The sequence below is a fragment of the Gadus macrocephalus genome, chromosome 8, assembly GCF_031168955.1.
Source record: "Gadus macrocephalus chromosome 8, ASM3116895v1".
NCBI classification, from domain to species: Eukaryota; Metazoa; Chordata; class Actinopteri; order Gadiformes; family Gadidae; genus Gadus; species Gadus macrocephalus.
The window spans coordinates 12,575,056-12,588,467 of record NC_082389.1 but is presented as its reverse complement, the minus strand read 5'-3'; the positions used below and the strand labels follow the sequence as shown (position 1 = coordinate 12,588,467).

The 13,412-nt window shown below is 43.0% G+C and overlaps 1 long non-coding RNA gene across 2 annotated transcripts in view; it reads right to left on the bottom strand.

Moving 5' to 3' along the window:
* The window catches only part of LOC132463158 (uncharacterized), a 35,994-nt gene extending 25,334 nt beyond the window's left edge, over positions 1-10,660 (bottom strand). For both annotated transcript variants that reach the window (XR_009526973.1, XR_009526974.1), the window contains exon 1: positions 10,501-10,660. This is a non-coding gene — a long non-coding RNA (uncharacterized LOC132463158). The remainder of the gene's footprint in view (positions 1-10,500) is intronic.
* Between the last annotated feature and the right edge of the window lie 2,752 nt (positions 10,661-13,412).

Sequence of the window (13,412 nt, the reverse complement as noted above, 5' to 3'; positions counted from 1 at the left end):
AAGTTTTGCACAATAAAAATTAAGTTAAATTGACTGATTAATGGACTGATTGAAGATTAAAAAAAACGACAACAGAAAATGAAGTTCTTGTCTTCTTTGGACAACGGTGTTGGTCCGGCTAGGAGGCCATGGCCCACATTGTGCTCCACAAAAGCTGGTCTCTGTTTCCCAGGTGTGCGCTACGTCAACCCTCCCAGAAAATCAGGGAACCGACATGTTTGGTAACCGCTAGATAAGATAGTGTGTACACCTAGGCCTAACCCTAACCTAGAGACTTAGAATTTAGCGTTTCAGTGTCAAATGTGTTTAAATAACCCTTAATCCCATCGAGTCTAAAAGGGCAACGTATGATGCCACCATAACTCTATTATTGGATGGGCACACATTAAGTAAGCAAAACATTTTGTGAAAGCTTTAGACAAAACAGAAGACGGATTAGAAAACTGAAGCTGAAACAATGCCCGGTGGCTAAGTAAACTACAGCCAGGCCCAATGTTTCGTGGTTTCTGTCAATGGATGGATAAAACATTATTTGGCTGCATTTCATGCTTCTCTTTCAAAAACAAAAACACACTTTCTGGCCATGCCATTTCAGCATGTTTTGCTAATTAACAGTCTTGTTTATGGCAGCCTAAGGCCCCGTCCACACGGAGCCGAAACGGGCGAAAACAATCCGGTTTTGTTTTATGCGGTTCAGGAATATCCCTGCAAAGATCGAGTCATTGCAAAACCGCATCGAGCTGTAGAAACGCTGTAGTAAATATTCAAGGCTCTGGTTCGCCACAGAAAAAAGTGGAACACATCAAGCCTGCGCACATACAGCCTGCGCGCTGTGTACAAACATTCAGTCACGAGGAGATTCAACCTTTTCAATTGAGCAGAAATACTTTTTAATGTACAGTTAGTAATTAAATTGATCAAAGGTCTTTATTTAAACCTACAAAAAGAATACGAATAAAATAATAAATAAAAAATTCAACGTAACTCTGACGTCCCCCAGCTGGTGGGGGGCTAACGATGTCATCGTTTGCGTTTCAGGCGTCCACACGAATCCTAACACGAAACCGCATAGGTCTGGATAGATTTCAGAAATGTGCGGTTTTGGGCACCGGATTCGCCGGCTCCGTCTGGACAGTCGGCCGAAACGCACAAGACTTATGCGGTTTCACCAAAAATCGTCTCTTTGTGGACGGGGCCTAACTGTCCGTCCACACCAGAAGCGAATTGAGCGACCAAATCGCCGGAAGTCATTCACTTTCTATGGGCAAGAGCGACCAAAGCGACCAAAGCGACCAACGCTACCAGCGGCCAAAGTTGAGCGACCAGAGCGTCAAAAAGAAGTTGAAAACTTTTTAACTTTATGCAAATGACTATTATTCGCTTCAGCGACCAAACACTGACAGCCAATCGGAATGTAGACGCTCTTCGCTTGCGTGGATCCCAGGGAACATCGGCAGGCACTTTGGTTCCTACCTACCTTTATTCACTCACTGAACAAAATGTCGGCTGAAGTATTAATCGCGGCTGTAACTGGGCACCCGGTGTTGTACGAACCCACCCTTTTTCAGTTCAGAGATCGAAACGCCATAGTGGTTTGGATATCAAGTGATGATAAGCGGGAGAATTTATAGGCTACATCTAGAACGTTCGTATTTAAGCGGGAATCATTATAATTTGCTCTACATGCCACCAATCTAACCAACCAATCGCGTGTAGCATGCTTTAAACAAAACCGTCACATAAACAAACTAATCGACAAGACGAGCGATAAATGACAAGGGATATATCTCTTGTCTTTTATCCCTCTATTCCCCACTATTCACGGAGCCTGAGGTGAATAATTTTTAATTAAATAGTCTAGATAGATAGATAGTCAAGTCTTTATTAATACCAAACGACACAAATCGTCGGGAATCCATTTAGGTGGTTCGTCCCACACAGGACAGTAGCCTACAAGACCACACAGAACAAGTCTGACTGGACATACACACAATACATCACATTAAAACTAGACACGCGTTGATAGATAGATAGACAGAAAGACCTAGATAGATAGATATGTTCCATTATTTGCCTTGCGGAGCCAACCAGTCCTGTGCACGTATGCAAATTAGCCATGTGCGCTAACGTCTATTTGTTTTGAATGCGACGAATGAGTGCAGATCATGATTTGCAGATCCAGATCAGTGAAACATATTTCAACTACTACAGCACGCAGGGTTTTTTGTTCTCGGTTGTAATTAGCCTACATTTTAGGATTTTTATATTGGGGGGAATCACTGTCCTACTTGTTGACGAAGCACTTTATCGAACAAGCAAAACCGTCTCGGCAATATGGCCAAGGTGTATGGGAGAGTTCAATATTTGATATGGCTGTCTGTAGGGCCTACTAAACGCATACGGCTCCTTTAAATGCGTCTGCATAATTGAATTGTACGTCATGAGCGACTTGAGCGACCAAAGCGAACAGAAAAATTCGCAGCGAAAATTCGCAGTGACGCTTTGGTCGCTCCTGGTGTGGACGTACAGTAAGTGTGAATGCTATTGAATAAGGCCAGTAAACACTATGGGCCCTATTTTAACAGTCTGAAACGCAAGTGAGAAGCGCCAAGCGCAAGTACCGTATTTTCCGCACTATAAGGTGCACCGGAGTATAAGCCGCAGCAGCTAAATTGAACGATGCGTACATATATAAGCCGCACCGGACTATAAACCGCAGCTGTTTTAATGTTTAATTACCATTACGGCTGGCCCAAATAAAAATTTTCAGGCTTTGAATACTTGTTGGTTTTTCCAAGCGAATATTCGAATACTCGTTCCAGAAAAAAACAACATCAAAAACAACATTAATAATCCCTATATACTCCCTGGAACCGATTTTGACAGTATCTGCATATTTTGTTGAATATTGAATAGCTTTTTAACTTTAATTAGTAGGCCTAAGTAGGTTGAAGTTCCTTAGCTTTTCCCCGTGAAAGCGAACAGCTGTTCCGTTCCAAATCAGCTGTCCTCTGCCATCTCAGCCCTTACGGGAGCTTTTCAATTCATCCTGGAACGTGCATCTTTATAGGGAATTTGTACAATAAATCCATAACAAATACAGAATATTGATTGTTTGATGTGTCCATATTATATCCATTATATTGTCCGGGTATTCCCAAGACGCTCACGCTCTGCAGCAAGCCAGTCACAGTTGATTGGCGTGGCGCTGTACAGCGAACGTAAACAAACAACTAAGCTAAGGTTAGCATTTCGTCAAGTATTACTTTTCCTCCAGAGATCCCGCTAATGTTGTGTTATAAAGTAAAGGGAAGCAAGATATCTATTCTTCCTCCACCTCTCGCTTCTCTGCTTGGTGTCGCTGATGCTTATAGTTTGCCTCCCTCGCTCTGGTAACGTCACGTACGTGGAAAAAAAAACACGAAGCTCCGAATACTGATTTAAGCTTTGAATACAAATTTTCCGAGTTGCCGTTAGCTGTAAAAATCCATCGATTTGCCGCACCGTGAAATAAGCCGCAGAATTGAAAAATGGGAAAAAAGGCGCGGCTTATAGTCCGAAAATTATGGTAGCTTTGTGGGCAGTTCTATGGCGATGTTGCTATTTTACCGGCGCATAAATGACTCTTCGGCCCGGCGGGTTGGTCTGAAGTAGCCTAATTACCCGTAGGTGTGGTTTTGGCGTAACGTGCAATAAAAAACCAATGAGAGTGCCATCTCCCATCCCCTTTAAGAGCCATGAGCACATTTGAATCTGACGAGTTGATATTTTGACAGCGCGTTTGCAGTCTCAGATGAGACAGATGCTGACTACTATAGCGGAAGAGAATAGCGTTCTCTTCCACAACTTCAGAAACACTGAGTCCTCAAATAAATTTCGGCAAAGAAAACTTGCTAGAACTGTGGTTCTATTTAATGAAACACGCAATACATTAACAAACATTGTTTCTTACCAGTATTGTATGCATTATCGTTATCGCCTTGTGTTCCTAATATGCATGTGTCCCCCCATTAATATACATTGCCATGGACTGTATTATGCGTTGCGTGTTTAGTTTGCGTGTGTTTAAACAGATGGACGCACACACGCGCGCCGGCTTTCATTAATTATTTTACGCACACACACGCGCGCGCGCCCGCGCCCGCATTCATTCATTCTTTTTAACACTCACTCGCGGTAAAACAATTTTTTTCACGATCAAATACTCATCAATCCTAACAGTTATGGGCTTGAACACGATGTATGTGGCAATAACATACGTTTGCTGTACGGTGTTTGCAGATGCATTGATTTAAAAGTATAACTTATTACCACTGTATCAGCTGTTCTTTCCCAAATAATTTACCAAGCATGTGTGGCTAGGTAGATGAGAGAAGCAAAGTGTATGCGCGAGGTGCACAAGCAACATTAGCATGCGCCCTTAAAATAGCATCTGAACAACACGCCACTGACTTTAAACCAGGTATTTCCTGGTTTGTGGCGCAATTGTTTTCTGAAACGGCAAAATAGCACCAGGGAACGTTTGCGCCAGAACATGCCTCCTCCTTTCACCGAACCGCCCCTTGGGTCGCCAGATCATTCCCTAATTTACAGCCGCGTGGCGGTGGTGGGAACGCTCTGCGCCAGTTGCAAACTAGCAACGACAAATGGTAACAAGGTAAATAACATCTGGCCATTAATCATCAGTATGTTTGCTCCGCATTACATTTTGTACCTCACTCAAACTGTCTCAAATGATCTTCACAAATTCTTAAATAGTCTTTTAAGAGCTGTGAAGAGACCGTAGACTAAGCCAGGCCAAACCAAGTCAAGAAATGGTGTCAGGGAAAAGGCTTTGAACTGAGCGGAGTGGGATGACAGTAATTGTAATTTAGTTACATAACATCGCAATACATTTATAGTGCAGGATAGCACAGTCATTAAGGTTCCGATATTCAGCCAAAGAGCTGTTGGGGTTTGGAGGACACTTTAGACACTATGTTTACACTTAGGTTGTGCGTTTACTAACTTTTATCCATGTCTTATTATTACTTTCCTGTACTTCTCATACACAAACATGTGTGATTTAATCTGGGATGAAGAAGACCCATGGGCTGTTTCCTTCAAACTGGGCATATCATCATTGCAACACACACACACACACACACACACACACACACACACACACACACACACACACACACACACACACACACACACACACACACACACACACACACACACACACACACACACACACACACACACACACACACAGTTCAATACATTCCTGATGTTCAGCAGACCAGTAGCCATTGAGCAGTCATGTTGGATTAACGTGGACAGGACTATGTTGTACCCAAACAACAGAGATTCATACAGACACACGTTGGCATGGAGGTGACCAACTGACAAAACGGCTTAAATCTGCAGAAATACACGGGGCTACAAAAATCATTTAAACATATGGCTTACTTATTCCAAATTCACAAAAATGGAGATCCTTTTGGTGAAATAAAAGGGAGCAAAACTATTTTCAAAGAGTCTTATACTTATGTGTTTATGCCATTCCTAGACAGAATGTTAGATTTGAGCGGGCCCAACTTTGGGACTGTTAGAGCCTTCAACACTAACTGCTCAAGTAAGAAAAAGTCAAAAGGTTGGGTTAATTGAAGCCAATCAACAACAAACTTGGTGTAGTTAAAGGCACATAGGTCAAGATTAATTATTTAAAGTTTATTTCAATTGGGCCATAGGGGGGCTCTACAGCAATCAATTGAACGATCATATTTCCTGACCCCTCTGATCTACGATCATGATACTTTGTAGACATTTGTCTACAAATGTTTCTTAAGGAACCCATCATCTGCAATAACATAGCCGCCCGATAGCCCAATCAGTCCAATCACCTCTAGGTGCCAAAACGCGGGTTAACTTAATGCAATCATCACCAAACTTGAATTACTTACAGAAACCTATTGCAAGATTAACCAGGATAGATCTTGTTCATCGAAATAAGACCACAGTGGGCGGCGGGCGCTACAGCCATAAAGGCCGTTAGGTCTCCTGGAGCTCTATAATATCTATATACGGTGGTTATCTCGGCCATGGTTGAAAATGAATATGGGTAGAAAGAAACGTTTACAAGAGAGCCCCTCTTCCTCAAATATTATTCTAAACACTAAGAAAAGTAGGTGGAATATTCGCTTAATATTTGGTGTCAACGCAAAGTAAGGCAAGTGTTCTAATTCCAGCTGACACAATGGCTCTTTCAGTAGACCCTCACTGTCATAGTGAAGGCTTATAGCTGGTTACTAAAGTTAGTTAGTTACTAAACTCCTTAAAGCTGCACATACTCAATTTGTTAACAAGATATTAAAACGCATGACCTTAACTTGTATTCCTTAATTATTCCTTCCTCTTCCAAGTAAATGTTGGCCTACTGTTACTCATTATGCATCAAATACTAAATAAATAAATACTACTTTGCCAGACTATTTAAATTAACCTTGCAGTGTTGTGCAAGATTTCAGTGCAGTGTCATTGTGGTATAACGGCAGTGATAGCAGAATACCAGTATATAAAAAGGGTATTTCCCTTTATAATCATTCCTAATTTTCACACCTACTCCCAGACAGTTTTAAGGTTTCTTGCCTCAATATTTAGATACCCCCCCCCCCCTTATTATAAAACCCATTGCACGACATAACTGCAGATAATGACATTAGTGTTGTATTACTGCTAGCTAGAGAAACCCAAAATGTCTGAGGACTAAGGAGATTTAGTGGATATGAATACAGATTTAGTAAAAAATCAATATGAAAATCAATATGAACTGCGACACACAGTTGGATCGGAAATATCGGAAATATGCAGTTGTATCGGAAATCGGAAATATACAAAATTGCCCCGGTTTCTCTGGTACCTAGCGTCAGGATTATCCGTCTCATTTAATTGTGGCTGTTATACAATGTTTTATAGATGATTATTTGATGTTATATTCAGGAGGCTTAAGAAAAGTCATTGAATATATTTTTGTATAATCTCATTATGCTCCTCAACCCTAGGTCTGTTGAACATAGTGTTGGACATTGGTTAGGGACACAGGCATCATAAAGTTAATCAGAAACTAAATGTTTTGCTTATCATTTCACAAAATCGAAATAGGCAAAACTTCCGTCACCGAAAGCCTACAAGTGATGCAGTTGTGACGTGGTTTCCATGGAGATGGAAGCATGAACAGGGAGAAATGCCACTGCCTTTTTCCTTTCATTATTGGGGCGGCTACGCTTTCAAGGGGGCAAAGACCTTGTTGCTGTTTTTCTAAAACGCCGTTCCTTTTGATTGTTCTCTTTTCGCCGGTTGTAAATAAAATCTCTTCAGGGCCAAATGTATGTCGTGGCTAGCACCTGCTGGCCAGGAAAGAAAATGTGTTGACACTGACTTACACCACACTTATATAGGGTTAATGATTTGGCAGCCGTTGGCAGCCGTTGTTGTCTAGTTGTTTAATAAATGTCCTTATTATGATTGAAGTTTGCGTGGTCTCCCCTTCTATGTGGCGTACCTAGAGCCAGTACGTTACATGAAAGGTTAGAAAGATGTTGAATGAGTCAGTGTGTACCCAGAGACAGGACAGACATTCTCTCGAGGAAAGAATACAATTGTCTCCATATCTATTCGGGCTTCGGTTTTGTTTTCCTTTGAGTTACTTTCATTCTCTTTTAAAAACATTATCTGTGATATTCTGCCTTTGAGGTAATATGAAAACTAATATAAATCCCTCACGGGATCTCAAAGGAGGCCTACGAGGTTGGAAATAGAGCAGCTCTGAATTCAAATCAAATCTTACTTTAAAAAAAATAATCCTTTTAAAAAGATGAAAAGTATAAGTTATCAGAAAGTTATCAGTGTCATACAGATTGTTTTAAAACTGCAACGGTTTGGGCAACGGTGTTGACCACTGAACCTTGATATTGGTCTGTTCCGGGTCAGGATGGAGGGCAAGTGTGGCGGGCCATACCATTGTGTGGTTAGAGTCAAATTTGATTTAAAAAAATATATATATGCAAATGCATTTGTTTTTTTTACGTATACATTCAAATAGTTATTGCTTTACCTCCAATGCGTATGAGGGATAGGCCTACACATTCCGACTTGTGACAAAAGCCACCACGCGCAACTGGGAGCCGATACAAACCAATACGCATAAAACATTTATAGGCTTATAAACGGGTGGGGGGGGGGGGGGAGAGACAGAGAGAGGGAGAGCCAGAGAACTGATGGTAAATATGGTTTCAAATCCCAATACCTGGCTGCCACACACTCTGGCTGTCAGTCAGGGTGGCTCCTGACCGATTGGGAAGTCGGAGTATGTGTGAACACGTCCGCGGACAACACCGCTCCACAGGCCAGGGCCGCGTGGGGACCTAACGGTTCCACGCCAACGGCCCCCACTGGAAGGCTTTTGTCAACGTTAATAACATGACCCCGTAGAGCGCTGCCTTCTGTGGCCCGTGACCTCAATTTGAGGTTGGGAAATTCTTGCCACCCCAAGTTCTTCCATCCTTGTGGACCTGCTGGCCCCTCACACACATCACGGTAACCCCATCCCCATCTGTCCTTGATATGAATGGCCCCACTGAGGGAATAACTAGCAGTAGCTCGTGGCTACGGGGTCAAAATGTAGTGCCTAAAATCTAATGGGTGTAAGCACAGATTCAGACTCTAGTACCAATTAACGCTATTAGTTTTGACAGGTTGTCAGAGTTAGACCACAGATTGGAACATATTCCACAAAGGCGGTTCAATCCGTGTGGAAACACGTGGTTTTACACCGACGGGACTACCTCGGGTTTGACATATGAGCCTGAGCTTAGTGGAGACTAAAACTTCCTAAAAATGATTTATATATAAAGTGATAGCAGGGCGGTGGAGCTGAACACAGTGCTGCACGTATACACAAGAATATACTTCATTATTTAAATATAACCAGTGGCAAATCTAAACATTGGCAGAAGGTGACTGCATCATACAATAGACTATTTGGTTGATTTCTACTCTTATTACAATTTTAGTCTGATTAATTCAGATATAGATACATTATTATTGGGTGTTATGCCATGGTGATTGTGTTGTTTCATTTCAATGAAAAGGTACATAGTTATGATAAGGCACACTTCAACAGCTTGTGAAAGTGAAAAAAATTATCCTAGCGCATACGACCGTCCTTATGGCATCATTCGGCCTCAGAGCCCCTTCTGATACGTTGAGAAACACTGACCCCAAATGGCGGTTTTATGTAACAACATCCATTTGAAAGACATTATTTTCTCAATGGTCGTGCAACCCCGATACATGCATCTACTTCGAAGTTTCCCTTGCTGACCTGAAATAGTCATCAATGAACATATTGGTAGTATTTTGCGACATCAGACAGGGATCTCATGCTTTGGCCCCTGTCCAAAAAGACAGTGCTTAAATGAACTATCGCCTACTTCTATAATGGATTAATGACTTCCTCGTAGCCGCCTCTCCAATCCTTTAATCAACATCCTCATAAAAAAAAGGTTGAAGCGCGGTGAAGGCGACGTCAACCAGCGGGCGTTTCGCGTGTGTGACAGAGCCGGCTGTTGGCGGATAAGGAGCAGGGGAACTCCTGGGTCCGCCGTCGCTCACGCATGGCGGCCCTCTGTTGACACAGCCTATTTCTGCCCCGGCTCCTCAAATAGGGCTTTTGAGTTTACAATGCAACGGGCCACAGCAGGGTAAATGTTCCCGTTTCATGGTGAAGCAAAAAAATAGCTTACTTGTTTATTTGCAAGAATAGATTCCTGCTGCTCATAAAGATTGTAGAGCGTCTCATGAACGTCAAAACAGAGGGTATAATTAATTATAATAATAATAATTATTATAAATTGATCATTACTACTCCCCATTAGTAGAATCACTATGACTTATTGTTTTTTGCATCTTCCCAGCGAACCCATATGCCCTCCCCCATCACATCACGGAGGGGGGGGGGGGGGGGCTGCCACGTGTTTCTCTCAACCTTAGTGGGGTACCCTCCATTTGGATCTGGATACTCTTCAGATCATGACGTTTCCGCCCCCAGTTGAGCTTTACGACAACACACACACACACACACACACACACACACACACACACACACACACACACACACACACACACACACACACACACACACACACACACACACACACACACACACACACACACACACACACACACACCAAACGAGTGTAAACTAGGCTGATGTTTATCTTTACGTATCATTCTACCAACCCCTGTTCCATTTCACGATAAACCGGCTGATTCACTCGATCGGATTTAGAAAAGACATGTTTTCCGAATAAAATGGTAAAACGTAAACGTAAGACACATCTCGGGTTGTTGCACGTTTGTCCCGTTAATAATTCAAATAGAGGGTACTACTGGTTTACGCAGTTACCACAACACCAGTGACCTGAACATACAGCTTTCTCAAAGAGTGGATCTTACCAGGGTACGATGCTGGAGTTCTGCCAGTGGCTGACAGGTAGGCTGGCGTCTGTTCATAGGTTTTATAGTTAACTGACTTTTTGGGTGCCCAAAGTTGCATCATTTCATCCTTCCCTCCGTGTGTTGAGTCAAACTGAGGCCAGCCCCTCCCATTCACAAACCACTCCTTTTTTTCAACACCAAGTAATCGTGCTAATAAATTGGCTCCTCCCCTGGTTGCACCGCCGGGCTTTATAAACGAACCAACACGTGTGTGCAATTGATTCCTAGGTAGATGTTTGTGTTTAGTCGAGTTCAGAACTTTTTGCATTGCAAGCAAAACATGTGTTGTGATAGCAAAAAATAGCTTCTAAGGTTTAAGAATTATCATTTTTGTTGACAATGCAAAAAGTTTTGCACTCGGCACAAGACACATCTACCTTCCTAGATGCCCTGCCAACGAGGAACTGAATACAGGGGTTGGTATAGTCCCCGTTGAACAGCGCCAAACGCTACAGCAGTTCTCAACTAACAATCAAAATGTTATTCTTAAAATGTGTGCCTCTGCCAGCACTGACAATCCCAACAACAACAACCCCCTGCGCCCTACTACTATTAAGAAAAACAACGTGATAGTAGCCTACCCAGTTAGAATTCCTTCCGTCTGTACCACAAGCCATAAATGGTGATGGATGAACGGCTTATCGAACATGCATGCACACACTTGTCCACACAACATAGATGTAAACGCCAATTAGCCTACAACCGCACATCTGCACACATGTAGCGTCGGAACACGTCTCCCCGTCCCCCTTTGTTGCGAAAGCACATTGCAGTAGCAGCAGGACCTCGCAGGACATGGGGAGAGGGCTTTGTACCGTTTTTTTAGAATCGATTTGGGTGGACCAGGCGACCGTGCAGCCAGATGCAGAGGCTACAAAGGGTTATTTATTGCAAATAGAGTGCAGGCAAGACATGTGACACAACCCCACGAAATCATTTCTAAATCTCGCAGTCAAAACATTCAGCGCATAGCATAGGTGCAGAGCCCAGGCAACACAGTAGACATACAGGTGTGGTACGCGAACCTCTACATGCAGCCACAGATCGATAGATACAGGCAGAGACGAGCAGAGAGTCAGGTTGAAAGCAGCGATGGATGGACATGCTTGGAATGGGCTTCGAGATGCGAATGAAGCCTTTTGTCGTTTTTTTTCATGTTTAGTTTTTTTTTGTTACCTTTTTTTTTGAGGGAGACTGTCAGGCACGTTAGAGGGGCTGCGAAGAGAGGAGAATCGTGCATGCGCGGCGCGGTCACGTACACTAGCCGGGAGCTGAGGGAACAATAATAAACTGTTAACCCATTCACACAATGTCCCAATTAACTCTGTCGATTCAAAGCAAACGTGTTGAAGTTATTCATAGGCCTACAAGCAAGTTGAAACATTCGGGTTGCTACATCTGATATCGAAACCATTGAGAAAAGAAACCCATTGATATTCATAATAGCCCACATTAGAACTTCTTTCAAAATAGGCTATTCCTATTCCCAGCCACGTTAAAGCTCAGTGTTTACATTTTTCTACCGAAATGGTAACTTGGGCAGAGATAACTCTCTTATCTGCTAGTGTGCACCCCTATTGACAGATTGTGGCCATGGTGACAGAGGCAGCTCCATTGATTAAAGGCTGTTTGCAGACTAGGGTAGGTGGGATGTGTTAGATATGGATTTCAACACTGAAGTTGGGCTTCCTGGGCCATTGCAGATATACATAAACCACCAACACACACACACACACACACACACACACACACACACACACACACACACACACACACACACACACACACACACACACACACACGTTTAACAGAACAGGAGAACAGACATAAGAACAGAGAGGAGGAGAAAAGACAGAAGAACAGAGAGGAGGAGAACAGAGAGGAGGAGAACAGACAGAAGAACAGAGAGGAGGAGAACAGACATAAGAACAGAGAGGAGCAGGACAGACCGAAGAACAGAGAGGAGGAGAACAGACAGAAGAACAGAGAGGAGGAGAACAGAGAGGAGAACAGACAGAAGAACAGAGAGGAGGAGAACAGACATAAGAACAGAGAGGAGGAGAACAGACAGAAGAACAGAGAGGAGCAGGACAGACAGAAGAACAGAGAGGAGGAGAACAGAGAGGAGGAGAACAGACAGAAGAACAGAGAGGAGGAGAACAGACAGAAGAACAGAGAGGAGGAGGAGGAGGACAGAGATGAGGAGAACAGGGTTGTTTTTGTAGGTGTCATTTTGACATGAATTTTTCTTGTGCAGAAATACAGTAAAATAGGCTCCATTAAAAGAAAAGCATCTTGACCTCACTGATTTTCAAAACTGGCTACGGCCCAGATCACAGACTGGGGACATACTTGCATGATCCAACTTGCTCAACGATGTCTACAAGTCGACGGTAGAAATTGGTGTTTGAACCACTCCACTTACTCTTTAAGGTTTATGATTCCAGAGCTATAATTTAGTCTAATCGGTTAGAAATGCCCTAGCAAAAATATAACAGTGTAAATGCTTTGTGAGAATCTCTTAAGGTTGACTGGTCCGGCTGCCAACTCCTTACCAATCAGAGCCTCTCTCTCTCTCTCTCTCTCGTGTAAAACGTCCCCTCATTAGTCACAGGGCCAGTGGTGGATCCTGAAGCTCTGTTTTACTGAGAATTACTACTGCTAGTTATACTATTATTAAGGAGAGAGAGAGAGAGAGAGAGAGAGAGAGAGAGGGAGAGAGAGAGAGAGAGAGAGAGAGAGAGAGAGAGAGAGAGAGAGAGAGAGAGAGAGAGAGAATGTTGGCATCAGGGTTCAGGGTCCGGACCCCGTCGGTGTGTACAGAACGCACAACTCTCTGGGTTAGGTCAACAAGAACACCGGCGGGGCAT